The sequence below is a fragment of the Ictidomys tridecemlineatus genome, chromosome X, assembly GCF_052094955.1.
Source record: "Ictidomys tridecemlineatus isolate mIctTri1 chromosome X, mIctTri1.hap1, whole genome shotgun sequence".
Classification (NCBI taxonomy): Eukaryota; Metazoa; Chordata; class Mammalia; order Rodentia; family Sciuridae; genus Ictidomys; species Ictidomys tridecemlineatus.
In genome coordinates this window covers 19,884,526-19,911,536 of record NC_135493.1, presented here as the reverse complement: position 1 = coordinate 19,911,536, position 27,011 = coordinate 19,884,526, and the positions used below count along the sequence as shown (strand labels likewise).

Sequence of the window (27,011 nt, the reverse complement as noted above, 5' to 3'; positions counted from 1 at the left end):
TTAATTTTAAATATTTATTTTTCAGTTTTCGGCGGACACAGCTTCTTTGTTTGTATGTGGTGCTGAGGATTGAACCTGGGCCGCATGCATGCCAGGCGAGCGCGGTACCCCTTGAGTCACATCCCCAGCGCATCCCATCTTGATTGGAGCACAATTCTAAAGTTATGGAAACAGCTTCTTCAAAAATTGTGGGCGTAGGAAGGTTTCCAGATAATAGAAACTTTTTCCACTTATTCTGCTACCTCCTTCTTCCTGTTGTACATCATTCATGTTTTTTGAGGCAAAAGGAGATGACTTCCTGACCATCCAGTCTGTCTTCTCTAAACTCTGCTTTCAGCAGTGTTTTCCAGACATCATTGCCACATTCATGGTCAGCAAGACGTAGGCCAATATTTTCTTCTCAAATACTATAGGTTTGGTTTTCATAATGAAATCCTTAATTAGACCAGATTTGCATTCAGCGCAACTTACAGGACATAAGGTACATAAATATTAGTCTCCTACCTCAACATTCTCAGCCTGAGATCTAAAGGAGAAACTTGAAAATAAACCCACATCAATGACACTTTAGAAAAGTAGACATCTCTTAGTGATTTTGTTTCAATTTTAAAAATTACTTCATGGTATGGTTTCAGTGTCTGTGCTCTGAAAATTCTCTGTTGGAAACTTCATTCCCAAAATTATGAGTTAACGAGAACTGAAGAACATCTGGGAGGTCACTGACTCATGAGGACTCAGCAAACACTGAGGTCCAGTTCTTAGATTTCCCATCTCCACAACCACGAGGACAAGAAATGTCCATTTCTTACAAAATACTCACCTTCAGGTATTTTTGTTATGGCAACAGAACCTAGACCAAGACACATCACCATGTGCACATTGGCTCTCTGGAAGACATACATATTGACACATTGGATTCCCAACTTCTTGTGTCCTAAAAAGAGAAAAAAACAAAATGAACCCTGTCATTTCTCTCACCTGGTCTGAGCACTCACAAACTACAGAGGGAGGAAGACTGAGTGCAGTCCAACTCAGAACAGACTGAATGAGCAGGGCCCCCTTGAACATTCCCTCAGAGCGAGAGGAGGCCCAGGGCAGGATGGCACTCAGGCCTTGGTCAGAGTTCAGAGGGAGAACAACAGGAGACAGGAGCTGGAGGCTGCTGCACTGGCGCCACACTTTCCAGCTGGTCCTGGGCAACAAGGCAAAGCCTGTCTAGGGCAGAATCACGACAGAAGCAAACACTGGGAACCAAAAGCCACAAACACTGCAAAAGAAAAAGCAGCCTTGGGAGCTGCTGCCTCAGAACTGGGCAAAGGCCAGGGCGGCCATGTTGCCTGGTGCCTTTGTCTGGGTGGCGTTTTTTGAGACAGCCAGGGCGGGAGAGGGGCGCTCAGGCCCAGGGCTGGTGGCCACAGCTGGAGCTCTACCGCCACCGTGCGGAACCAGTTTCCAGACGCCCTGCGCCACCCCAGCCCCTTCCCAGGAGGCCTGGCTGTGGGGGAGGATCCACGTTTCCAGGAGCCACTTCCAGGCGGCTGGGGCTGCCCTCTGGGCCTCCTGGCCTTCTCCCGGGGTCCTGAGGGAGACCTGGGCTCTCAGCAAAGAACTTGGAGAGCCAGGGACCTGAGGGGACTAGCAGTGGGCAGGAGCTGGTGTCACAGGAAGTCGTGGGGCGGGGCTTCTATTCGGAGCTGTGTGGACTGGAGAGGAGGGACCCACTAAGGAATTGCAATGCAGGGAGGTAGCCCTGGCCCTGGGTGCCCAGCACGAGGAGGGGCTGAATTCCCCGAGGCCACAGTCATGGGCAGCTCTTTTGGGAGAACAGGAACCTGAGCCAGGGCATCTGTTTCCTGTGTTGTTGCTGCCGCCACCTGCTGGGGAGAGGAAATTTTGTGTGCTGGCAGCAGCTAACTCCAGGAGAGCTGGTCATGCAGTGACAGTTGTGCCTGGCTACTGGGTCCGCACTCATCAGGGGCTGAGGTTGGCTAGGCAGCCCACTGACTGCTGCAATACCGGGCAGCAGCATCTTCCCGCAAGAGATGAGCAACCTACACCCCTAACCCCCGCCCCCCCCCCCAGAGTGTCCAATGGCTAGGCACTGGCAGGACAGGCCACAGCCCTTGGACAGGTGTACTGGGCTACCTGTGGGCACTGGAAGGTCCTAAGGTCCCTGCGGGCCCGAGTCCCTCTTAGAAGGGCAGCCTGTTGCTCTCCGAACCCCATAATAGGGCATTTCCAGTGTATTCAGCTATGGGGGCCCAGGCCCCACTGAGCAGCTGACCTGGGAGCGCCCTCTGTTACTCACCTGCAGGGCTGTGAGGCTTTCTGTGACTCACCAGCTACTGAGAAGTGCCCTTCCTTGCAATTACTGAGCCCAGAAGAACAGGTTTCTGTCACCTACTATAAGCTGCTTGTGGATCCTGGGGCGCCCCATCGACTGCTGGATGTGAGCCCTCAAGGAGGTGGACGACTGTCTTTTCCCTCGTGCCTTGTACTTCCAATGATAGAAGATGTCCTACAGAAATAAACATTTAAAATGCAAAATGTTAATTCTCTGGGAAGGGGTCATTCATTATAACATTTAGATTAATAAACACGGAAACTTTACAACTCAGTAAAATAAACCACCTCTATACTCTTGTCAAAAAAAAAAAAAACAGAAAGAAAAGAAAGAAAGAAAAAACAAATAGGAAAAAGGCTAATGCAGTCTCTTGAGGGTACCAGCCTTGTGTTGTTCCCCTTGGAACATGAAGGATCATGCACTTTCTTGATGTCACTGTGCAATGGCACGGGGATCCTTCCTCAGTGTTGAGAACATCGAGGTCAGGTCTGTTCTGGTGGTACCTGTGTGCACATTCCTGGTGTCCATCATTATCCAGGTTCTGCACCCAGACTCTGCATTTCTGCTTTGTTTCAGCCTGGCGATACAAAGAGGTTGCGAAGCCAAGTTTCCTCAAAAATTCTGAGTGTGAGAATGTTCCCAGGTAATTGCAACTTTTTTTCTCTTATTCTGGGATCTGCCTCTTCCTATTGTTGGTCACTCCCTTGGAAGCAAAAGGAGATGACTTCCTGACCATTCAGTCTGTCTTCTCTCATTTCTGCTTTCAGCAGTGTTTCCAAGACATCATTGCCACATCCATGGACAGCAAGATGTAGGCCTACATTTGTCTCTCAAATGCTGTACGTGTGGTTTTCATAAGGAGATCCTTGATGCATTTTAAGTGAATTTTTGCATAGGCTCCACCAAATAACAGCTTTGCAAACATAAGCGTTCTTGGTGCTTGTCTCTAGTAGATCGGCTACACTGCAAGTTCTTCCAATTCTTCTCTGCTCTTCTCTTCAGACCACCCTGGCCTCCAGACAATTGGGCCTGCCTGCAAACAACTGGACACACTTCTGATGCTGCCCTATGCCACCAAAAACTGACATGTCCTTTGAGCTCCACCTGAGGGCTAAGGGATCCGAGCACAACAGCATGGTGACTTCACATAAAGTTCTGCTATATCTTGCTCCAAGGGACCTGAACAAGGAAAGAGTATCCACAAGGGCCTGCATTACCCTTTGCAGAGTGTCCCTCAGGTGAAGTCCAGAGTTGAGCAACTAGGCCCCGCCCCACGACTTCCTGTGAGAGCAATTCCTGGCTGCTGCTAGTCAGCTCTGGGCCCCCTGCTCTGCAGGTTCTATGGTGAGGGAACTCCAGTGCCCAGGTCTCCCTCAGGGCCCTAGGAAAAGGCAAGGAGGCCCAGATGGCAGTCCAAGGATCTTCCAACTCCCTGCCTGCCCGATCTGCCCAACAGCAAGGCCTCCTGGGAAGGAGGCATGAATGGCACTGGGTGTCTTGAAACTGTTTCCGCACGATGGAAGTAGAGCTGCAGACATGGCTACCAGGACTCATCCTGGGAGTCCTTCTCCGGCCCTTCCTGTCTGAAAAAATGCTGCCCAGAGAAAAAGGCTAAGGAAACCTGGCTCCATTGTCTTTTGCCCTCAGAGAAGGAACAAACTATCCAGTCTGCCTTTTTTTTTTTTTTTTTTTTTTTTTGGTACCAGGCATTGAATTCAGGGGCATTTAAGCACTGAGCAACATCCGCATCCCTATTTTGTAATTTATTTAGAGACAGGCTCTCACTGATTTGCTTAGTCCCTCAACTTGCCCTTGTTGAGGCTGGCTTTCACCTGGAAATCCTCCTGTCTCAACCTGTGGAGCCACCGCTAGGATACCAAGTTGCCTTTTTATTTGGGGATTTGGATTAGGATCTTCAAAAAACTTTTTCATTTCTTAATTTTGAGACCGGAGTTTCTATGTTGGCCAGACTGGCCTCCAACTTGAAGCCTTCCTACCTTGGTCTCCAGCACGGGACTGCTTTCAGGTTTCATCAGAAGCCTGAATCTACTCCTCCTTCCTGAGGACACCTGTCCTGTTGGAACTTCATTTCCAGAGGATCTGGTCCACTGGAGTGTGGCTCAGTGTTACAGGCTCTGCAGCTCACAAACAGCAAACAGCCATCAGAGGAAAAATCCCTGGGATGAAAGCAGACAACTGAGGAAGCTGCTCAAGCTGGAGGAGATCTTCTGTGCCCAACCAGTCACCAGCCCAGGTGGTCAGTGACCTGGCCATGCTCCCAGGCCAGCGGGGACTCCAGTATTCCTTGGGTTTGGTGTCTTATGAACTAGATTGGTGGCAATAACTTCTCGTGAGCAATCCGAGGATGGTGTGATACTTAGACTTTGGCATCCATTTCCATCATTTTCTTCCCATAAAACATAACATTTTCCCATGGCATGAAATACACAGTGACTCTATGGTGTTGTATCTGTGTATTTTATGTATATTTTTTGGCCATAAATAATTTATCAACTGGCTTACAGAATCATCATTAGCTGTTTTTTACCCCCTTCAACAGTAATTTACCCTCGGTTCTTTATATTTCTTGGGTTTTATTTATTTACTTTTTTAGGGATGATTGAACACAGGGATGCTGAACCACTGAGCAACATACCCAGCACCACTGCTCCACCTCAAAGATTACTTTTCATTCTTACACAGGGACTTGCTAACTTGCTTAGGGCCTCACTCATTGCCGTGTCTGGCCTCTAGCTTGCCATACTCATTAGCCTCTCATATTGCTGGGAGTATAAGTGTGGGCAACAAAGCCCTTCTCTTTAGCGAATTGAAGAATGATATTTGAGGGGAACCGGATGGTGGCTCTAGGGTAAAGCGCTCGTCTAGCACATGTGAGGCACTTGTTTAGACTCTCTGTACCACTTATAAATAAATACAAATTAAGTTCTATCAACACCTAAAAAAATTAAAATTTATAAAAAGAATGATATTTGACAAGGAGTCAAAACATAAGCATGTGCCAAGGGAAAGTAAAGCACCTTCAGGCAATCTTCCAGGGGACCCAATACTTTCTTGGATTCTTTCTATGCCTGATGATCAATCTACACTTACATTTGTGTAGAATTAGTCTCACTCGAAAGAAAACTCTGTAATAAAATTGAATTAATGCTTATATTATTGTTTGGAGCTGGTTGCTGTTTACCACAGCTTTAAGGAGTTGGTGCGCATAAACTCTCATTACTGTTATCTGTACTACACCCTTTTTACCACCTTTGAAGCCTAAAGAAGAAAGGTGAAATCCGTAGCTGCTGGGATTACAGGAGAGGACCACCACACCCGGTGTCTTAGTGGTATTGATGGAAATCACAGCATCGAACAAACATTGAAATGACAGCATGACCTATCTCTAATAGTGAGATGTGTGTCCGCTGGAATTCCTGTGTTGAAACTTGAATCCCTGAATTACAGGTTGATCATATCTGGAGGTACTTTGGGAGGTGATTGGCTCTACCGGACTCACCCTTCATACATAGATCAGTCCATTCAAGGATTCATAAGTTTCCTTAGGAGAGTGACTTTGCTACCAAAGTCAATTCTCTCCAGCGGGACAGCTCTGTCTGGCCTCAGGATAGCCTCTTCTATGTTAGGATTTAGCCCAAAGACCCTCACCAATGGTCAAGGAGATCCCCAGACCATGTTCGTGGACACGCCTGTCTTCAGAAACTTGAGCCAAATAAACTTTTTTTTTTCTTTTTTTGGCTTTGGTATTGGGCATTGATCACAGGGGTACTTAACCATGGAGAAAAACGTCTAATCCTTTTCTTAAAATGATTATTATTTTTTATTTTGGTACAGGATCTCTCTAAGTTATCTAAGGGTATTGCTAAGTTGTAACAAGTTCGCAAATCCTGCCTCAGCCACCCAGGCCGTCAGGAACACAGGAAAGTGCCAGGGCACTTAGTGAAATTAGATTCTTTTTAAAACAGTCACCATCCAATAGTCTTATCGAAAAAAAAAAAAATATATATATATATATACATATATATATTTACGTACATACACATATGCCTAAGATGCATGACAGATATGCCTATCAACTTTGTAAGAAAAAACAAAGTTATCACATATGTTAGAAATAGAGTCAAAAACAATTGACATTATTATTTATCTGCTCTTGGTGTTAGCTCGGAGAAACTGAATTGTGTAGGGAGTTACAAGAGGCTTGGGTGCAATCTGGATTTCCAAACCTGATCAACGGCTGTCTCTTCCCAAAGAACCCACAGGACCAGGGGTCCCCAGGGAAGCAGCAGCAGCCAGGAGATGGTGTCATAGGAAGTCACAAGGCAGGGCCTTGGTACGAAGCTGTGTGGACAGGAACAGACAAACCCTCTCACAGGCTACTGCAGGTTCCTGAGGACACTAGCTTCTTGTCCCTCACCTTGGAGCAAGACACACAATGCCTGTTTCTGATGTCACTGTCCTCTCAGCTCAGTGAGAAAAGCCCGATAGGCCAGCTCAGGTGGCACCTGTGTAATCAATCCTAGTGTCTCTCGCGGATCACTTCCTACAAGACTCTACCTTTGTGCTTTGATCCTGCGTGGCCCTCGACAAGGAGGTTCCTAGTCCAGCTTGGATCTTGGACCATCAGACCTGGTACTGGCCCTCCTTGCCTTATCTGCTAGGGCTGTCATGCACTAAGTGCTCATGGGATGGGACCCAATGAAAATGTTTCCCTAACTAGATTTCCCTCTAGTGCTCCACTTGTGCCCCTCCAATTGGAAGAAATAAATAAATAAAATGGCTAGAGGAGAAACACTCCAGAAACTACGGCTGCCTTGCATTTTGCTCAATCTCAGAAAACTTGCTCCCCTGATAAAAAAAAAATTTCTTTTGGGTTCCATTGCATATCAACGTGAGATCTAATGAACAGAGTCCTGGGTTATATCCCAGGGCCACATTAAAAAAAAAAAAAAAAACCAACTCACCCCATTTTCATGTTCTCTCTCTCTTTTTGAACTCACTTTCCACATGACCCCTTCTTTCCATGTCTGCATTCACCACAGCCTAGAGGACATAAGATACATGAATACCACAACACTAAGTCCCCTACCTCAACATTCTCTGCCTGAAATCTAAAGGGGAAACTTGAAGATAAACCATCATCCAGGCTGGAGGACACCAGTCAGGTGGCTCAAAGAAGCTTCCTCTCTCTCTCCTCGTCACACACTCGTTTTTGAAGGCCACTTTAGAAAAGTAGATCATGCTAGCAATTTTCATTCAACTTTTAAAGTCACTTCATAGAATGGTTTCAATGGTTGTGCCTTGAAAAACCATTGTTGTAAAGTTAATCCCAAAATTATGTGTGAACGGGAACTGAAGTATTTCTGGGAGGTCATTGGTTCACGAGAACTCTGCCCTCATGCACAGGCACTCATCAGTCCACTCATGAATTTATAGGTTTTGTGGGGAGTGACTTTGCTATAAAAGCCAGGTGTCTCCAAGAAGCTTCCTCTGTCTCTCCTGTGCTGGCCCTCTTCCACATTATGATTTAGCAAGAAGACCCCCACCAACAGCTCAGCAGACACTGAGGTCCGGTTCTTAGATTTCCCATCTCCACAACCATGAGGACAAGAAATGTCCATTTCTTACAAAATACTCACCTTCAGGTATTTTTGTTATGGCAACAGAACCTAGACCAAGACACATCACCATGTGCACATTGGTTCTCTGGAAGACATACATATTGACACATTGGATTCCCAACTTCTTGTGTCCTAAAAAGAGTAAAAAACAAACCGAACCCTGTCATTTCTCTCGCCTGGTCCGAGCACTCACAAACTACAGAGGGAGGAAGACTGAGTGCAGTCCAACTCAGAACAGACTGAATGAGCAGGGCCCCCTTGAACATTCCCTCAGAGCCAGGGGAGGCCCAGGGCAGGATGGCACTCAGGCCTTGGTCAGAGTTCAGAGGGAGAACAACAGGAGACAGGAGCTGGAGGCTGCTGCACTGGCGCCACACTTTCCAGCTGGTCCTGGGCAACAAGGCAAAGCCTGTCTCGGGCAGAATCACGACAGAAGCAAACACTGGGAACCAAAAGCCACAAACACTGCAAAAGAAAAAGCAACCTCGGGAGCTGCTGCCTCAGAACTGGGCAAAGGCCAGGGCGGCCATGTTGCCTGGTGCCTTTGTCTGGGTGGTGTTTTTTGAGACAGCCAGGGCGGGAGAGGGGCGCTCAGGCCCAGGGCTGGTGGCCACAGCTGGAGCTCTACCGCCACCGTGCGGAACCAGTTTCCAGATGCCCTGCGCCACCCCAGCCTCCTTCCCAGGAGGCCTGGCTGTGGGGGAGGATCCACGTTTCCAGGAGCCACTTCCAGGCGGCTGGGGCTGCCCTCTGGGCCTCCTGGCCTTCTCCCGGGGTCCTGAGGGAGACCTGGGCTCTGGCGCGCTCTCAGCAAAGAACCTGGAGAGCCAGGGACCTGAGGGGACTAGCAGTGGGCAGGAGCTGGTGTCACAGGAAGTCGTGGGGCGGGGCTTCGATTCGGAGCTGAGTGGAGTGGAGAGGAGGGACCCACTACGGAATTGCAATGCAGGGAGGTCGCCCTGGCCCTGGGTGCCCAGCGCGAGGAGGGGCTGAATTCCCGGAAGCCGCGGCCGGGGGCAGCTCTTTTGGGAGAACAGGAACCTGAGCCCCGGGGTGGCTGGTTTCGGCATTGCTACTGTCACCGAAGGTCACCACATCTGGAGAGATTTTGTGCTGCAGGCAGTAAATGGCGCCACCAGAGGTGGCCATGGAGCCTCTGCTGTGCCTGGCCATGGCGACTGGGCTCATGGTGGGCTGCAGTGTGGTCCCCTGCCCACTGACTGGCGCAGCCCGGCGGACTCTCACGTGGTAGAGATGAGAAACCTGGCCCCCAAGTGCCACATGGCCATGCACTGGCCTCACAGGAGAAAGCCCTTGGAACAGGCTTCCTGGGCTACCTGCGGGCACTGGAATGGCTCAAGGTCCCTCTTTGAGGGACAGCCTATGGCTCTCTGAGGCCCTTTATGCTGTGTTCTGCTCTGGAAGCCCAGGCCACACTGTGCAGGTGACCTGGGAGAGCCCTGTTACTGACCTTCAGGACTCTGAGGCTCTCTGTGGGTCATCTGCTACTGAAAGGTGCCCTTCCTTGTAATTTCTGAGCCCAGAAGAAGGGGTTTCTGGGGCTTGGGGTTGTGGCTTGGGGAAGAACCCTTGCCTAGCATACGTGAGGCACTGGATTCAACCCTTAGCACCACATAAAAAGAAAATAAAGGTATCGTGTACACCCACAAGTAAAAAATAAAAAATAAATGTTAAAAAAAATAAGTAAAAACAGGTTTCTGTCACTCACTATATAACGCTTGTGGATCCTGGAGTGCCCCATCCACTGGTAGATGTGAGCCCTCCTGTGGAGGTAGGCATCTATTGTTTTCCTCCTGCCCTGTACTTCCCATGATAGAAGATATCCTGCAGAAATAAGTGTTTAATATGCAAAGGATTAATTATCTGGAAGGGGTCATTCATTGAACATTTAAATTAATACTAAAATGAAAACTTTGCAAGTCAGTAAAATAAACCACCTCTGTAGTCTGCCAAGAAACGAGGAGGAGAGGGAAGAGAGAGAAAAGAAAAGAAGGGCCAATGCAGGCCTTGAGGGTAGCAGCCTTGTGTTCTTCCCCTTGGAGTAAGAACAAGCATGGCCTTTCTTGAGGCCACCGTGCACTTGGATCCCTCTTCGCAGTGTGAGAACAACAAGGACAGGTCTGTTCTGGTGGCACCGGTGTGCTCATTCCTGGTGTCCATCACTACCCAGGTCCCCCACCAAGACTCTGCATTTCATCTTTGAGAACTCACTTTCCACGTGACCACCTCTTCCCATGTCTGTTCTTCACTCAGCCTTCTTCTCTGGTGGTTCCTCATGGTATCCCATTGTCTTGGGCTCTCGGATGACAAAGCTCAGGTTTGCTTGCCTAGGAAGGAGTAGAAAATGTTTACACCAAGGTCATGGGGAAGAGGGAATGTAGGCAGCAGGACACTGGGTTGTGTGCCTGACTCACTTCCACTTCCGTCCCAGGGTCCCTGGAGTCCTACTCCAGATGCAGACCCAGGTACTAGGCCTGGTGGGACCAGCGGGAGGCCTACAGTAGACGCAGCTCTCCCAGAAGGGTTCAGGTGTCTCAAGACTGAATACTGTATAATCCCTCGTTGCAGGTGTGTGACAACAGGAGGACAGGACAGCGGTGGCACTTATAAGCTCAGTCCTGCTGTCCCTAATGCTCCATGTTCTACACTAGGCCACAGCATTTATGCTGCTTTGCTCTCTTCTGGCCTTAGACCAACAGACTGGGCAGCCTAGATTGTTAATGGGACTTCAGGCACCCAGTGGGTCCTGCCTCGATCAGCTCCTAGGCTGATGGATGGGCTTAGGGGGTGGGGCTTCTTCAAAGGATGTCCTCAGGGTGGCAGTTTTGCCACTAGCTCAGACTTCAGTACCTTCCTTTTGTTTTTCATCAGAAACCACACTGGGACCTGAAAACACTCTTCTTTCATCAGGACTCCTATCCTGGTAAAACTTCATTTTCCACAGATTCTTGTCCATTCAGGTGTGGCTTTCTATACTCAGTGTTCGTGGCTCTGGAGTTCTTGAGCATCAGAGGATAAATACCTTGGATGAAAGCAGACGACTAAAGAAACTGCTGAGGCTGGAAGAGACCAAGTGGTCAGTGACCTGGCCGTGCTCCAAGGCCAGCAGTGATTCCAGCATTCATTGTGCTCTAGTCTTAGGAACTCAATGCCAAACAATCATTCCTCATGTGACATCAGAAGAGGGTATGATAGTTATAGTGACCTCTGTATCCATTTCTATCATTTTCTCCTCATTCAACTTGCAAACACCACAAGTTCCCATTGCATAAAATACATTTCCCCTGGGGCTGGGATGTGGCTCAAGTGGTAGCCCTCTCACCTGGCATGCATGAGGCACTGGGTTCCGTCCTCAGCACCACATAAAAATAAAGATATTGTGTCCATTTAAAACTAAAGTCCGGTATGTTGCAGTGTATTTCTTAAATATTATTTTAGTTTTTGTGTGTATATATAACACACACAGATATATAATCACACACACACACACACACACACACACACACACACATATGTCTTTTTCTAGACATAGATGAAGACCATGCCTTTATATTATTTGTTCACGTAGTTATGCGGTGCTAAGAATCCCATGGCCTCATGCTACATCCGCCAGTTGCCACAGAGCCACAGCCTTAGTCCTTCCATTTTATATTTCATCACATGACTTTGCTATAAAAGCCAGGTGTGTCCAAGAAGCTTCCCCAGTCTCTCCTTATGATGTTCTCCTGCACATTATGATTCAGCAAGAAGACCCCCACGAAAGGCTCAGCAGACCCCACGCCATGTTCCTAGACTTGCCATTCTCCTGAACCATGAGGCCGAGAAATATCTACTCTTTACAATTTACTGGGCTTCAGGTATTTTGTCATGGCAACAGAACCTAGACTAAGGCGCATCAACTTGTGCGTACTGGTTCCCTAGAGGGAGAATGCATTTATGCCTGTGTTTCCAAGCTTCTCAAGTCTTAAAAAGAACATAAAACAAACTGAACCCTGTCATTTCTCTCACCTGGTCCGAGCACTCACAAACTACAGAGGGAGGAAGACTGAGTGCAGTCCAACTCAGAACAGACTGAATGAGCAGGGCCCCCTTGAACATTCCCTCAGAGCGAGGGGAGGCCCAGGGCAGGATGGCACTCAGGCCTTGGTCAGAGTTCAGAGGGAGAACAACAGGAGACAGGAGCTGGAGGCTGCTGCACTGGCGCCACACTTTCCAGCTGGTCCTGGGCAACGCGGCAAAGCCTGTCTCGGGCAGAATCACGACAGAAGCAAACACTGGGAACCAAAAGCCACAAACACTGCAAAAGAAAAAGCAACCTCGGGAGCTGCTGCCTCAGAACTGGGCAAAGGCCAGGGCGGCCATGTTGCCTGGTGCCTTTGTCTGGGTGGCGTTTTTTGAGACAGCCAGGGCGGGAGAGGCGCGCTCAGGCCCAGGGCTGGTGGCCATAGCTGGAGCTCTACCGCCACCGTGCGGAACCAGTTTCCAGACGCCCTGCGCCACCCTAGCCTCCTTCCCAGGAGGCCTCGCTGTGGGGGAGGATCCACGTTTCCAGGAGCCACTTCCAGGCGGCTGGGGCTGCCCTCTGGGCCTCCTGGCCTTCTCCCGGGGTCCTGAGGGAGACCTGGGCTCTGGCGCGCTCTCAGCAAAGAACTTGGAGAGCCAGGGATCTGAGGGGACTAGCAGTGGGCAGGAGCTGGTGTCACAGGAAGTCGTGGGGCGGGGCTTCGATTCGGAGCTGAGTGGAGTGGAGCAGAGGGACCTGCTAAGATATTGCAATGCAGGGAGGTCGCCTGGGGTTAAGGCGCCCAGTGCAGGGAGGAGCTGAATTCCCTGAAGCAGGGGCTGGGGGCAGTTGCTTTCGCAGGGCAACAACCAGAGGCAAGACAGCTGTCTCCCGCTTAGCTACTGATGTCCAGGGCTGATGTGTCCCAAGCAGAGAGGAGATTATGTGCTGCAGGCAGAAGGTAGTGCCCCCAGAGCTGTGCATGCAGCCAGGGCTGTGTATGGCCACCATGTCTATGCTTATCATGGGCTGCGGTGGCTCTCCTTCTCGCTGATCAGAGAAGTACCCGGCAGCAACCTGCGTAGGTCCCATTGGCCTGATGGAGTCCTCTATGGTAGAGATGAGCAACCCGCCCGCCAAGCGCCAAAGGCCCAGACACTGGCAGGACAGGCCACAGTCCTTGAACTGACCTCTAGGGCCAGTGCCCAGGTCTCCCTCGGGGCCCTAGGAGAAGGCAAGGAGGCCCAGATCTGAGCCTAAGGGTCCTCCAAATCCCTGCTTGCCAATCTGACCAACAGCTAGGCCTCCTGGGAAGGAGGTTTGAATGGAGCTGGGTATGGTGAAACTGTTTCCGCACGATGGCAGTAGAGCTGCAGACATGGCCACCAGCCCTCTTCCTGAGAGCTCTTCTCCCGCCCTTCCTGTCTGAAAAAACACCACAAAAAAAAAATGCTTACAGAATCAAGTTATCAAGAAATAGTTGTTTTTTCCCCTTCGAAAGTATTTATTTATGCATTTTTGCTGTACTAGTGAGCTAGTACACCCTACCCCTGAAATTTTAATTTTTTCTCGGGAAACAGGCTCTTGCTAACTTCCTTAGGGCCTCACTCATTGCTGAGTCTGCCTACTAGCTTGCAGTCCTCCTACCTTGGCCTCTCATATTGCTGGGATCATAGGTATGGGCCAGAAAGCTCTAGAATTTAGTGAATTAAACAGTGATGTTTAAGGAGGAGTCCAAAAGGAGCACCTGCTAAAACAAAGAAAAGCATCAGCAGGAAACCTTCCAGATGACCCATGAACCTTTTGGATTCTTTCTATGTATATTGTTAAATCTATACCCACATTGGTGTAGAATCAGTCTCACTTGAGGGGAAAAGAATCCATAATAAATTTGAATTAATGCTCCTAACATAATTTTGAGCAGACTTCTATTTCACGCAGCATCGAGGAGCTGAGGAACATGAACTCTCATGAACGTCATCCTTCCTAAAACTCTGTTTTATACATTTGAAGCCTAAAGGAGAAAGGTGAAATTCCTAGTCAATAGGATCACAGCTTATGAACACCTGACCTGGTGTCTTAGTGGTTTTGTTGGAAACCACAGCATCCAACAATGAAATGACAGCATGACCTATCTCCGAAAGGGCAGTGTGTGTCCCCTGGAATTCCTGGGTTGAAACCTGAATCCCTGAATTACAGGTTGATGGTATTTGGAGGGACTGTGGGAGGTGAGTGGCTCATGAGGACCCTGCCTTCATGCAGAGATCAGGCCATTCAGGGATTAATAGGTGTGCTCAGGAGTGACTTTGCTATCAGAGTCAACACTCTTCAGTGGGACTGCTCTGTCTGGCCTCATCCTATATTATGATGTAGCCCAAAGACTCTCACCAATGGGCCTGCACATCCCCAGGCCATGTTCGTGGACATTCCTGTCTCCAGAACCATGAGCCAAACAAATTCTATTCCTTTTCTGGCTTTGGTACTGGGCATTGAACCCACAAATGCTCAACCACAGAGCAGCATGCCCAATCCTTTTCTTAAACTTCTAATGAGTTTTTATTTGGGGACAGGATCTTTTAAGGTAACTAATTGTCTCGCTATGTGGTAGCAACTTTGCAATTTGCGTTCCTCCTGTCTTAGCCATACTGGCCACCAGGACACGGGCATGCACCAGGACAACTGGCAAAATTTTATTTTTTACCAAATAGTAACCCTCCAGTATTCTTATAGTATGGGAAAAAAAATGCCTAGGATGCATGACTGATCTACCTCTCAACTCTGAAGGACACATATATGACTATATATTTTTTCAAAGTCATCACATGTGTTAGAAAATGAGTCAAAGATACTTTGTAATTTATCTGGTCTCCTGTTAGCCCTGTGAACCGCTGGGCAAGTAAAGAGAAGCAAAGTAAATAATAAGGGAGTGGAGAAGGAACCATGGGGCAAATGAAATTCCCAAGAACCAGAGTAATGATACCAGGGTGAGGATTCATGCCTCCACTTAATTCCAAATTAAAAACAAAAGCAGAAGAAAGGCCTGGGAGGCTGAAGCAAAACACCAACAGATGGAGGCCCTCCTGGTCAACCTACCTCAAAAGTTCACAACTTAAACCTGGTGCAGTAATGCAGACCTGTAATCCCAGAGGCTGGGGAGGCTGAGACAGGAGAATCCCGAGTTCAAAGCCAGCCTCAGCAACTGCAAGGCACTAAGCAACTCAGCGAGACCCTGTTGCTAAATTAAACAATACAAAATAGGGCTGGGGATGTCGCTCAGCAGTCCGGTGCTCCTGAGATCAATCCCTGGTATGCCTCCCCCCTACAAAATAATAATAGGAAAAAAAATTTTTTAAACTGAGATTGTGGCTCAGTGGCAAAGGGCTTGCCTCGTACGTGTGAGGCACTGGATTCGATCCTCAGCACCACATAAAAATAAAAAAATAATAAAATAATGGTATTGTTTCCATCTACAACTAAAAAATTTTTTTTTTTTAATTATTAACAATGAGGGGCTGGGGATGTGGCTCAAGCGGTAGCGCCCTCGCCTGGCATGCGTGCGGCCTGGGTTCCATCCTCAGCACCACATACCAACAAAGATGTTGTGTCCGCCGAGAACTAAAAAATAAATATTAAAAATTCTCTCTTTCTCTCTCTCTCTCTCTCCTCTCTCACTCTCTCTTTAAAAAAAAATTATTAACAATGAAACAATGCAAAAGAAAAAGGCACCATTGAGAATGTACTCCAACAATGGTAGCAAAACCCAAGGTGAATGTTCCCTGGTGACTTTGTCTCTGGCTGGCACTTGTACAGAAAAGAAGGGCAGAGAAGAGCTCTCAGGATCCAGGCTGGTGGCCTTGGCTGGAGCACTCCCACCATCCTGAGGGAACAGGTAGCAAACACTGTGCTCCACTGAAGCCTCCCTCCCAGGAGATCTAGCTGTTGGGGAGGATCTGGCTTTTGTGGAGCAAGCTGCAAGAGGCTTGGGCTGCCATCTGGGCAGGACGGGCCACAATCCTTGAACCGACTCTGTCTCCCTCAGGGCCCTAGGAGAAGGCAAGGAGGCCCAGATCTGAGCCCAAGGATCTTCCAACTCCCTGCCTGCCCCATCTGCCCAACAGCTTGGCCACCTGGGAAGGAGGCTTGAATGAATGGGCCTCCTTGCCTTCTCCCAGGGCCCTGAGGGAGACCTGGGCACTGGTGCTCTGTCATCAAAGCACCTGGAGAGCCAAAGAAAGAAGAAAGAGAGAACCCCGGAGAGCCAGGGTTCCCCAGGGGACCAGTAACACTCTTGGGGGCAGGGCCTTGGTAGGAATCTGTGAGGACTGGACCAGAGAAACCCTGTCAAAGGCCAACGCAGGTTACTGAGGGCACTTGCCTCGCGTTTCTCCATTGGAGCAAGACACAGAATGCCCTTTTGTGACATCAGTTTAATAGCACATGGATCCTGCCTCGAAGCTGTGTGAGAACAGCAGGACAGGCCAGTTTTTTTGGCACCACTGGAGGCAAAGCTGGTGTCTCTCACGGATCTGCTTCTGCAAGACTCTGCCTTTGTGCTTTGGTCCTGCATGGCCCCCAACGAGGAGGTTGCTAAGCCCAGCTGGAACTTCAGCCCAATAGACCTGCTGTTGGCCCTGCCTCCTTTACCTGCTAAGATATTCATGCAGAACTTATTTATGGGGTGGGACTCTATGAAAATTTTTCTCTCACCAGACTTGACTCCCGGCCCATTGTGTGTGCCTCTCCAATTTAAAAGAAAAAAAAATTGTCAGAAGAAGAGACACTCCAGAAAGTGTGGACCTGCATTTTCCTCAGTCTCGGGAAATGTGCTCCCCCGCTTAAATTTTCCTTTTGGATTCTATTGGATACTAATGTGAGATCTAACATTCACAGTCCTGGGTTCCATGGCAGGACCACATTGAACAAACAATAACCAAAAAGTCAAAAAGGGCCTACCCTTGGGATGGGGATGTGGCTCAAGCAGTGGCGCTCCCATCTGGCATGCGTGCGGCCCGGGTTCGATCCTCAGCACCACATTACCAACAAAGATGTTATGTTCGCCGAAAACTAAAAAATAAATATTAAAATTCTCTCTCTCTCTCTCTTAAAAAAAAAAAAAGGGCCTACCCTATTTCATCTTCTTTCTTTGTGAACTCACTTTCCACGTGACCACCTCTTCCCATGTCTGCTCTTCACTCAGCCTTCTTCTCTGGTGGTTCCTCATGGTATCCCACTGTCTTGGGCTCTTGGATGCCAAAGCTCAGGTATGCTTGCCTAGGAAGGAGTAGAAAATGTTTACACCAAGGACATGGGGAAGAGGGAATGTAGGCAGCAGGACACTTGGTTGTATGCCTGACTCACTTCCGTCCCAGATGTAGACCCAGGCCCCCCCAGGAGGGTCCAGATGGATCAAGACTGAATGCAGTATGATCCCTCCTTGCAGGTGTGTGACAACAGCAGGACGGGGCATACTGAGGCACCTGTAGGCTCAGTCCTGCTGTCCCTAATGCTCCACATTCTACAATAGGACTCTGCATTCATGGTGCTTTGCTCTGACCTGGCCTTAGACCAATAATAGGCCTGGAGGCCTAGATTGGTAATGGGACCTCAGGCACCCCAGGGTCCTGTCTGGGTCAGCTCCTAGGCCTTTCATGAAGGATGGGCTCAGGGGGTGGGGCTTCTTCAAAGGACTTCCTCAGGATGGTAGTATTGCCCCACAAGAGAGAACCAGCCTTCCTTTCTGTTGCTCTGCTTCTACCACTCCGATTTGAAAAATAAAAAAAGGAGAGAAAGAAAATCAAGCCAGTCATTTCCAGAAAACTATGGCTCCCTGCATTTGGCTCAATTTGATGTAACATGCTTCACCATTAGAAGTTTGGTTTTCATTTCTAGTGGATGCCAAACAGAGAAGGAATAGGTAAGACCCTGGTTCTTATCTCCAGGAAGGAAAGAAAGGGAGGCAGGCTGGAAGGAAGAGCAAAGCCAGGCAAATTTGCCACGCTGGCCTCCAACATGGGACTCGCCCAGGAGCTCAGCTTTCAGTACCTGGTGCCTTTCATTATTCATCAGAAACCACACTGGGGCTGAATTTCCTCTTCTTTCCTCAGAACTCTTGTCCTGGTAGAACTTCATTTTCCACAGGATTTTGTCCATTCAGGTCTTATTTTACACAGTGTCACTGGGTCTGGAGATCCCAGAGCATCACATTATCTCCTTGGGGATCAACTCTTTGGCTGAAAACAGACAACTGTGGAAGCTGCTGAAGCTGGAGGAGATCTTCTCTAGCCAACAACGCACCAACCCAAGTGGTCAGTGACCTGGACATGCTCCAAGACCAGCAGGGATTCCAGCATTCCTTCTGCCCTAGTCTTAGGAACTGAATGTGAGGCCATAATTCCTCATGTGCCATCAGAAGAGGGCATGATACATCATTTTCTACTAATTAAACATGAGAACCCCACATGTTCCCATGGCATGGATACAGTTCCCCTATTTTCTGTGACTTTATGGGGACCTTAGGTTGTAGTTAATTTCGTAGATTTTATTGTAGATAATATATATATATATATATTATCTACAATAAAATCATAGATGAAGAACATGCCTTTACATTATTTGTTGATGTATTTATGAAGTGCTATCCCTAATGCTCCATGTTCTACACTAGTACTCTGCATTTATAGTGCTTTGCTCTGGCCTAAGCTTCACTTAAGCTAGGCCAGCCATGTGCCACTGAGTTTTAGCCCCAGACACTCCATTTTATATTTCATCACATGATTTGTGACATCTTCTATTAGTAGATTCAGGAATGATGCCTGCCAGGGAGTCAGAAAACAGGTATGTGCCCAAGACAGAAAAAGCTCCACCCCCATACTTTTCATCAACATTTTGTCTCTCACATAAAACAAATCTCTACGAAATTTTAATGCATGAGTATACCCTTGTTGAGATTAGAGCAGATTTGCATTCACCACAGCAGACAGGACATAAGGTACATGAATATCACCACCACCAAGTCTCCCACCTCAAATTTCCCAGCCTGAAATCTTTAGGGGAATGTTGAAAATAAACCCTCATCAATGGGGATTTAAAAAGGAGGCTCCCCTAGCGCTTTTGTTTCCACTTGAAAAGTTTCTTCATGGTATGGTTTCAGTGGCTGTGTCCTGGAAATCCTCTGTTGGAAACTCAATTCCTGAAATTATATCTTACTGGGACTTGAAGGAATACCGGGAGGTGATTGGCTCATGAGGACCCTGCCTTCATGCAGAGTCTGGTTCAGTCTACTCATAGATTTATAGGTTTTCTTGGGAGTGACTTTGCTATAAAGGCCAGGTGCTACCAGGAAGCTTCCTGTCTCTCCTTGTGATGACCTCCTCCAGGTTATTACTTAGCAAGAAGACCCTCACAAAAGCTCAGTAGACCCCGACACCCTGTCATTTCTCTCGCCTGGTCCGAGCACTCACAAACTACAGAGGGAGGAAGACTGAGTGCAGTCCAACTCAGAACAGACTGAATGAGCAGGGCCCCCTTGAACATTCCCTCAGAGCCAGGGGAGGCCCAGGGCAGGATGGCACTCAGGCCTTGGTCAGAGTTCAGAGGGAGAACAACAGGAGACAGGAGCTGGAGGCTGCTGCACTGGCGCCACACTTTCCAGCTGGTCCTGGGCAACAAGGCAAAGCCTGTCTCCGGCAGAATCACGACAGAAGCCAACACTGGGAACCAAAAGCCACAAACACTGCAAAAGAAAAAGCAGCCTTGGGAGCTGCTTCCTCAGAACTGGGCAAAGGCCAGGGCGGCCATGTTGCCTGGTGCCTTTGTCTGGGTGGCGTTTTTTGAGACAGCCAGGGCGGGAGAGGCGCGCTCAGGCCCAGGGCTGGTGGCCATAGCTGGAGCTCTACCGCCACCGTGCGGAACCAGTTTCCAGACGCCCTGCGCCACCCCAGCCTCCTTCCCAGGAGGCCTCGCTGTGGGGGAGGATCCACGTTTCCAGGAGCCACTTCCAGGCGGCTGGGGCTGCCCTCTGGGCCTCCTGGCCTTCTCCCGGGGTCCTGAGGGAGACCTGGGCTCTGGCGCGCTCTCAGCAAAGAACCTGGAGAGCCAGGGACCTGAGGGGACTAGCAGTGGGCAGGAGCTGGTGTCACAGGAAGTCGTGGGGCGGGGCTTCGATTCGGAGCTGAGTGGAGTGGAGAGGAGGGACCCGCTAAGGAATTGCAATGCAGGGAGGTCGCCCTGGCCCTGGGTGCCCAGCGCGAGGAGGGGCTGAATTCCCGGAAGCCGCGGCCGGGGGCAGCTCTTTTGGGAGAACAGGAACCTGAGCCCCGGGGTGGCTGGTTTTGGCATTGCTACTGTCACCGAAGGTCACCACATCTGGAGAGATTTTGTGCTGCAGACAGTAAATGGCGCCACCAGAGGTGGCCATGGAGCCTCTGCTGTGCCTGGCCATGGCGACTGGGCTCATGGTGGGCTGCAGTGTGGTCCCCTGCCCACTGACTGGCGCAGCCCGGCGGACTCTCACGTGGTAGAGATGGGAAACCTGGCCCCCAAGTGCCACATGGCCATGCACTGGCCTCACAGGAGAAAGCCCTTGGAACAGGCTTCCTGGGCTACCTGCGGGCACTGGAATGGCTCAAGGTCCCTCTTTGAGGGACAGCCTATGGCTCTCTGAGGCCCTTTATGCTGTGTTCTGCTCTGGAAGCCCAGGCCACACTGTGCAGGTGACCTGGGAGAGCCCTCTTACTGACCTTTAGGACTCTGAGGCTCTCTGTGGTTCATCTGCTACTGAAAGGTGCCCTTCTCTGCAATTTCTGAGCCCAGAAGAAGGGGTTTCTGGGCCTGGAATTGTGGCTTAGGAAAGAATGCTTGCCTAGCATGCATGAGGCACTGGGTTCAACCCTTAGCACCACATAAAATGAAAATAAAGGTATTGTGTCCACATACAACTAAACAACGAATGTTAAAAAAAATGTTTTCCTGTCACTCACTATAAGAGGCTTGTGGATCCTGGGGCGCCCCATCAACTGATAGATAGAGTGGAGGTAGGTGTCTCTTGTTTTCCTCCTGCCCATTATCTAGGAAGGGGTCATTCTTTCAACATTTAAATTAATACTAAAATGAAAACTTTGCAAGTCAGTAATATAAACCACCTCTGTAGTAGGCCAAGAAAGGAGGAGGAGAGGGAAGAGAGAGAAAAGAAAGGAAAAGAAAGCCCAATGTAGGGCTTGAGGGTAGCAGCCTTGTGTTCTTCCTCTTGGAGTAAGAACAAGCATGGCCTTTCTTGAGGCCACCGTGCAGTTGGGTCTCTCCTTGCAGTGTGAGAACAACAAGGACAGGTCTGTTCTGGTGGCACCTGTGTGCTCATTTCTGGTGTCCATCACTACCCAGGTTCCCCACCAAGACTCTGCATTTGTGATTGTTTCTGCTTGGGCCTACAAAGAGGTTGGCATGCCACGCTTGAACCTGGCCCCCTTGGACCTCCCACGGGCCCTGCCTTCCTCACCTGCAGGGGCTTTAGTGCACGAAGACCTCTGGGCTCTGAGCTCCAAGAAACTATGTCCTCAGGTTGGCAAGGCTGACCTACGCTTTCCTCCATGTGCTCTGCTTCTGCCCAAACAATGGGGAAAAAAAAATATTCAGAAGAGAGGAAAGACCTCAGAAACTATGGCTGCCTTTCTTGCATTTTGCTCTTTTGAGGAAATGTGTTCCACTCCTAAAATTTGGCTCTTTGTTTCCATGTGATATCAATGTGAGATACAATGTGTACACTCCTGGGTTTCCCGCCAGTAACACAGAGAGGAAGAGAGAGAGAAAAAGGGATAAATTAAATCTGAAAATGAAGACCTGAGCCACTCACCCCATGGGCACCTTCTCTCTTCCAGAACTCAGTTTCCATGTCACAAGTCTTCCCCTTTCTGCTCCTCACTCAGTGTTGTTTCTACAGCGTTTCTTCATGGTATCCACTTGTCTGGGGCTCTTGGAGGCAAACCTCTGGCATCCTTGCCTAGGAAGGAGTTGGAAAACACCAAGGGCTCAGGGAAGCAGCAACATAGGCCCCAGGACTCTTGGGTGTCAGCCCAACTCACTTCCATCCCAGGCTCCCTGGACTCCTATTCCATTGGGACCCAGGCTCTAGGCAGGGTGGGCCCAGGAGGAGGCCTCCCTTAGGTGCAGTCCTTACACGGGGGGTTCAGAGAGCTCAAGACTGAATGCTCTACAATCCCACCAGCAGTGACATGTGCATGGGAGGGACCATCAATTCTTCTCCTACAGTTGACAGATGTTCTCTCACGACTTCATCATCTCACCCTAGAGCACCAGCGTTTTCCCATATCACAGAATGGCCTGTGACAGCTTTCCCTGGCGTTACCCTGCATGTCTATGACTGCTTGTCACCTACAGATGGGTCATGTCTTTTCTCTTTGGTAACTAGGACATGAAACTTGCAAAGGATTCAGAAATCAGCCGTGTTCTGACGGAGAGAAAACCACCATCATCAGACATCATGTGAAACATCCATAATCTTTTGCTTACTCAACTCCAATTTTCCTCAACAATTCTGGGTGTTAGAATGTTTCCAGATAATTGCAAATATTTTCTCTTATTCTGCTAGCTGCCTCTTCATATTGGTGGTCAGCTCCTTTGAGGCAAAAGGAGATGACTTCCTGAGCATCCATCTGTCTTTTATTTCTGCTTTCAGCATTGTTTTCAAGAAACCACTCCCAAATCCAAGGATGGGAAGATTTATGCCTATATGTTCCTCTAAACTTACATAGGTTTGGCTTCTATAATAATACCACTGATACATTTTAAGCCAATTTTTTGCATAGGCTCCACCAAATAACAGGTTTCCAAACTGAGGTTTGAGTTGATCCTCCTGGGTCTTCTTGGTGCTTGTGTCTCTAGCACATTGGCTGCACTAGAAGAACTTCCAATTCTCTGCCTTCTCTTCTGACCACCCTAACCCTTAGACAATCGGCCTGCCTGTGACTTACTGCACACCCATCTGATGGGGCCCTATGCCACCTAGAACTGTCCTGCCTTTCTGTTCCACCTAGGGGCTGAAGGGATCTGAGCACAACACCATGGTGACTTCACGAAAGGCATTGCTACCTCTTGCACCAAGGAACCTGAACAAGAAAGAAGTATCCACAAGCGCCTGCAGGATCCTTTCAGAGTTAAGTCCACACAGCTTGGCACCTAGGCCCCGCCCCATGACTTCCTGTGGGACTACCTCTTGGCTGCCCCTAGTTAGCTGGGCCCATCCTCTGCAGGTTCTGAGGTGAGGGAGCGCCAGTGCCCGGTCTACCTTAGGGCCCTAGGAGAAGAGAAGGGGGCCCAGAGCACAGCGGAAGCCTCTTAGAACAACCACCTGGCCACATTTGCTGAACAGCTAGGCCTCCTGGGAAGGAGGGTTGAATGGCGCTGGGTATCTAGAAACTGTTCCCGCACGATGGCAGTAGAGCTGCAGACATGGCCACCAGAACTCATCCTGACCGCCCTTCTCCCGCCCTTCCTGTCTGAAAAAAACGCCGCCCAGAGAAAAAGGCTCAGGAAACCTGGCTCCCTTCTTTTCTGCCCTTTGTGTTGTTGGAACAAGCTAGCCAGGATGTATTTTTTGTTTTGGAATTTGGATTGGGATTTCCAAAAACTTTTTCATTTCTTCGTTTTGAGACAGGATTTTGCATGCTGGCCAGACTGGCCTCCAACTTGAGACCTTCCTACCTTGGTCTCTAGCAGGGGACTGCTTTCAGGTTTCATCAGAAATCACACTGGGGCCTGAATCTACTCCTCCTTCCTGAGGACACCTGTCCTGGTGGAACTTCATTTCCAGAGGATCTGGTCCACTGGAGTGTGGCTCAGTGTTACAGGCTCTGCAGCTCACAAACAGCAAACAGCCATCAGAGGAAAAATCCCTGGGATGAAAGCAGACAACTGAGGAAGCTGCTCAAGCTGGAGGAGATCTTCTGTGGCCAACCAGTCACCAACCCAGGTGGTCAGTGACCTGGCCATGCTCCCAGGGCAGTGGGGATTCCATCAGTCCTTTGGTTTCTCTTCTCCTGAACTCAATGGGGGGGGGGGAATAATTTCTCATGAGTAATGGAGGAGGGCATGTGACTTGTATTTACTTTTGCCTTCATTTCCATCCTTTTCTTCTCATTAACAATTAACACTTTCCCATACCATTAAATGCACTTCTACTACTTACCTGCTCCCTGGGGTGTGTATCTTTATGTGTTTTCTGAATATTTTGTTCCTTATAAGTGATATTTCATCACATGGCTTACAGAATCATCTCATTGGCAGTTTTAGCTCTCTTCCTTCAACAGTATTTTCCCTTCAGTTCATTTTATTGATTGATTGATTGATTGATTTTGTACCGAGGACTCAATACGGGGATGCTGAACCACACAGCAACATACCCAGAACCCTCCCGGCCCTCGATCGATTAATTTTTTTTATCCTGACACAGGGTGTTACCAACTTCCCGAGGGCCTCACTGATTGCTGAGTCTGGCCTCAAGTTAACATTCCTCCTTCCTTGGCAGCTCATGTTGTGGGGATTATACTTGTGGGCCACAAAGCCCTACTCATTAGTGCTTTGAAGAGTGATGTTTGACAAGGATCAGAAAATGAGCACGTGCCGAGAAAAAGAAAAGCACCAGCAGTAACCTTCCAGAGGACCCATTAACCTTTAGGATTCTTTCTATGTATACTGTTAAATCTATACCCACATTTGTGTAGAGTGAACCAGACTTGAGGGGAAAAAAATACTGTAATCAATTGGAATTAATGCCCCTATTATCATTTAGAGCACACTTCTGTTAGCACAGCTTTGAGGAGCTGAAGAACATGAACTCTCATGAATGTCATCCTTCCTAAAACTTTGTTTTACCACATTTGAAGCCCAAAGGAGAAAGGTGAAATTCCTAGCCAATAGGATCACAGGTATGCACCACTGACCTGGAGTTTTAATGGTATTGATGGAAACCTCAGCATGGAACAAACATTGAAATGACAGCATGACTTATCTCTGAAAGGGCAGTGTGTGTAGGGTCTGTGGGAGGTGAGTGGCTCATGAGGACCCTGCCTTCATGCAGAGATCAGTCCATTCATGGATTAATAGGTGTGCTCAGGAGTGACTTTGCTATCAGAGTCAACTCTCTCCAGCGGGACTGCTCTGTCTCATGATGGCCTCTTCTATGTTAGGATGTAGCCCAAAGACCCTCACCAATGGTCAAGCACATCCCCGGGCCATGTTCGTGGACGTTCCTGTCTCCAGCACCATGAGCTAAACAGATTTTATTCCTTTTTTATCTTTGGTACTGGACATTGAACTCAGGGGGACTTAACTACAGAGCAACATATCCAGTCATTTTCTTCAAATCATTAGGATTTTCTATTTTCGGACAGGATTTATCCAAGTTACCTAAGGGTCTCCCTAAGTCATAGCAAGATTACAATTTGCGATTGCCCTGCCTCAGCCACCCAGGCAGCCAAGATCGTAGGCATGTGCCAGGCACCTGGAGACACTTTATTATTTAGAAAATTCAACCTCCAGGTTTTTTTATTTTTATTTTTTAATTGTAGATGGACATAATAGCTCTATTTTATATGTTTAGTTTTCTTAATGTGGTGCTGGGGATGGAAACCAGTGCCTCACATGTGCTAGGCAAGCACTGTACCACTGAGCTACGACCTGGCCCTCTAGGATTACTATAGCAACAAAAAAAAGTTGCCTAAGATACGTGATTGATATACCTGTCAGCTCTATAGATTTTTTTTTTCAAAATTATCAAATATTTTAGAAATAAAGTCAAACACACTTGACTTTTTCGTTTCTCTGATCTGGTGTTAGCTCTGAGAAACCGCTGGGTAAGTGACAGCAAGCAAACAATAAGGGAGTGCACAAGGTAGACTTGCAAATTAAATTCCCCAAAACCAGAGCAATAATGTCCTCTGAGGATTCTTGCTTTCGTTTAACTGCAAATGGAAAACAAAACCAGAAAGGAATGGGAGGCTGAAGCAAGGACACCAAAAGATGAAAGCCAGCCTGCTCAACCTACCTCAAAATTCAAAATTAAATCTGGTCGTGATGACACAGGCCTGTGATCCCCATGGCTCATGCCTGTGATCGCAGCGGCTCAGGACGCTGATACCTGAGGATCCTAAGTTCAAAGCCAACCTCAGGAAAAACTGAGACACTACGCAACTCAGGGAGGCTCTGTCTGTAAATAAAAAAATACAAAATAAGGCTAGGGATGTGGCTCGGGAACCTTGAACTCAGTCTTTGGTACATCCCTTAGGAAAAAACTGAAATTTAAAAGAAAACAAATTAATAACAATGAAACAATGCAAAAGAAAAAGGCACCATTGAGAATGTACTCCAACAATGGTAGCAAAACCCAAGGTGAATGTTCCCTGGTGACTTTGTCTCTGGCTGGCACTCGTGCAGAAAAGAAGGGCAGAGAAGAGCTCTCAGGATCCAGGCTGGTGGCCTTGGCTGGAGCACTCCCACCATCCTGAGGGAACAGGTAGCAAACACTGTGCTCCACTGAAGCCTCCCTCCCAGGAGACCTACCTGTTAGGGAGGATCTGGCTTTTGTGGAGCAAGCTGCAAGAGGCTCGGGCTGCCATCTGGGCCTCCTTGCCTTCTCCCAGGGCCCTGAGGGAGACCTGGGCACTGGTGCTCTCTCAGCAAAGAACCTGGACAGCCAGGGTTCCCCAGGGGACCAGTAGCAGCCAAGAGGTGGTGTCACAGAAGTCTTGGGGCCAGGGCCTTAGTAGGAATCTGTGAGGACTGGACCAGAGAAACCCTGTCAGAGGTTAATGCAGGCTACTCGGGACACTTGCATGGAGTTCCTCACCTTAGAGCAAGACACAGTATGACTCAGAGGACAGCAAAGGCTCAGCAGATGCCCACATGCTGCGTTCTTAGAAATGAGAGTCTCCAGAACCATGAGGCCGAGAAATATCTACTCTTTACAATTTACTGGGCTTCAGGTATTTTG

The 27,011-nt window shown here is 48.6% G+C and overlaps 1 long non-coding RNA gene across 1 annotated transcript; it reads right to left on the bottom strand.

Annotated features, from left to right (window-relative positions):
• Positions 1-2,102: 2,102 nt before the first annotated feature.
• On the bottom strand, positions 2,103-26,221 carry LOC120889760 (uncharacterized). The gene is made up of 9 exons (XR_013431680.1): positions 26,067-26,221; positions 21,858-22,004; positions 17,166-17,281; positions 16,964-17,074; positions 10,219-10,334; positions 9,716-9,831; positions 8,005-8,118; positions 7,330-7,408; positions 2,103-2,518 (listed from the first exon to the last, which is right to left on the bottom strand). It is a non-coding gene; the product is annotated as an uncharacterized LOC120889760 (long non-coding RNA).
• Positions 26,222-27,011: the final 790 nt, after the last annotated feature.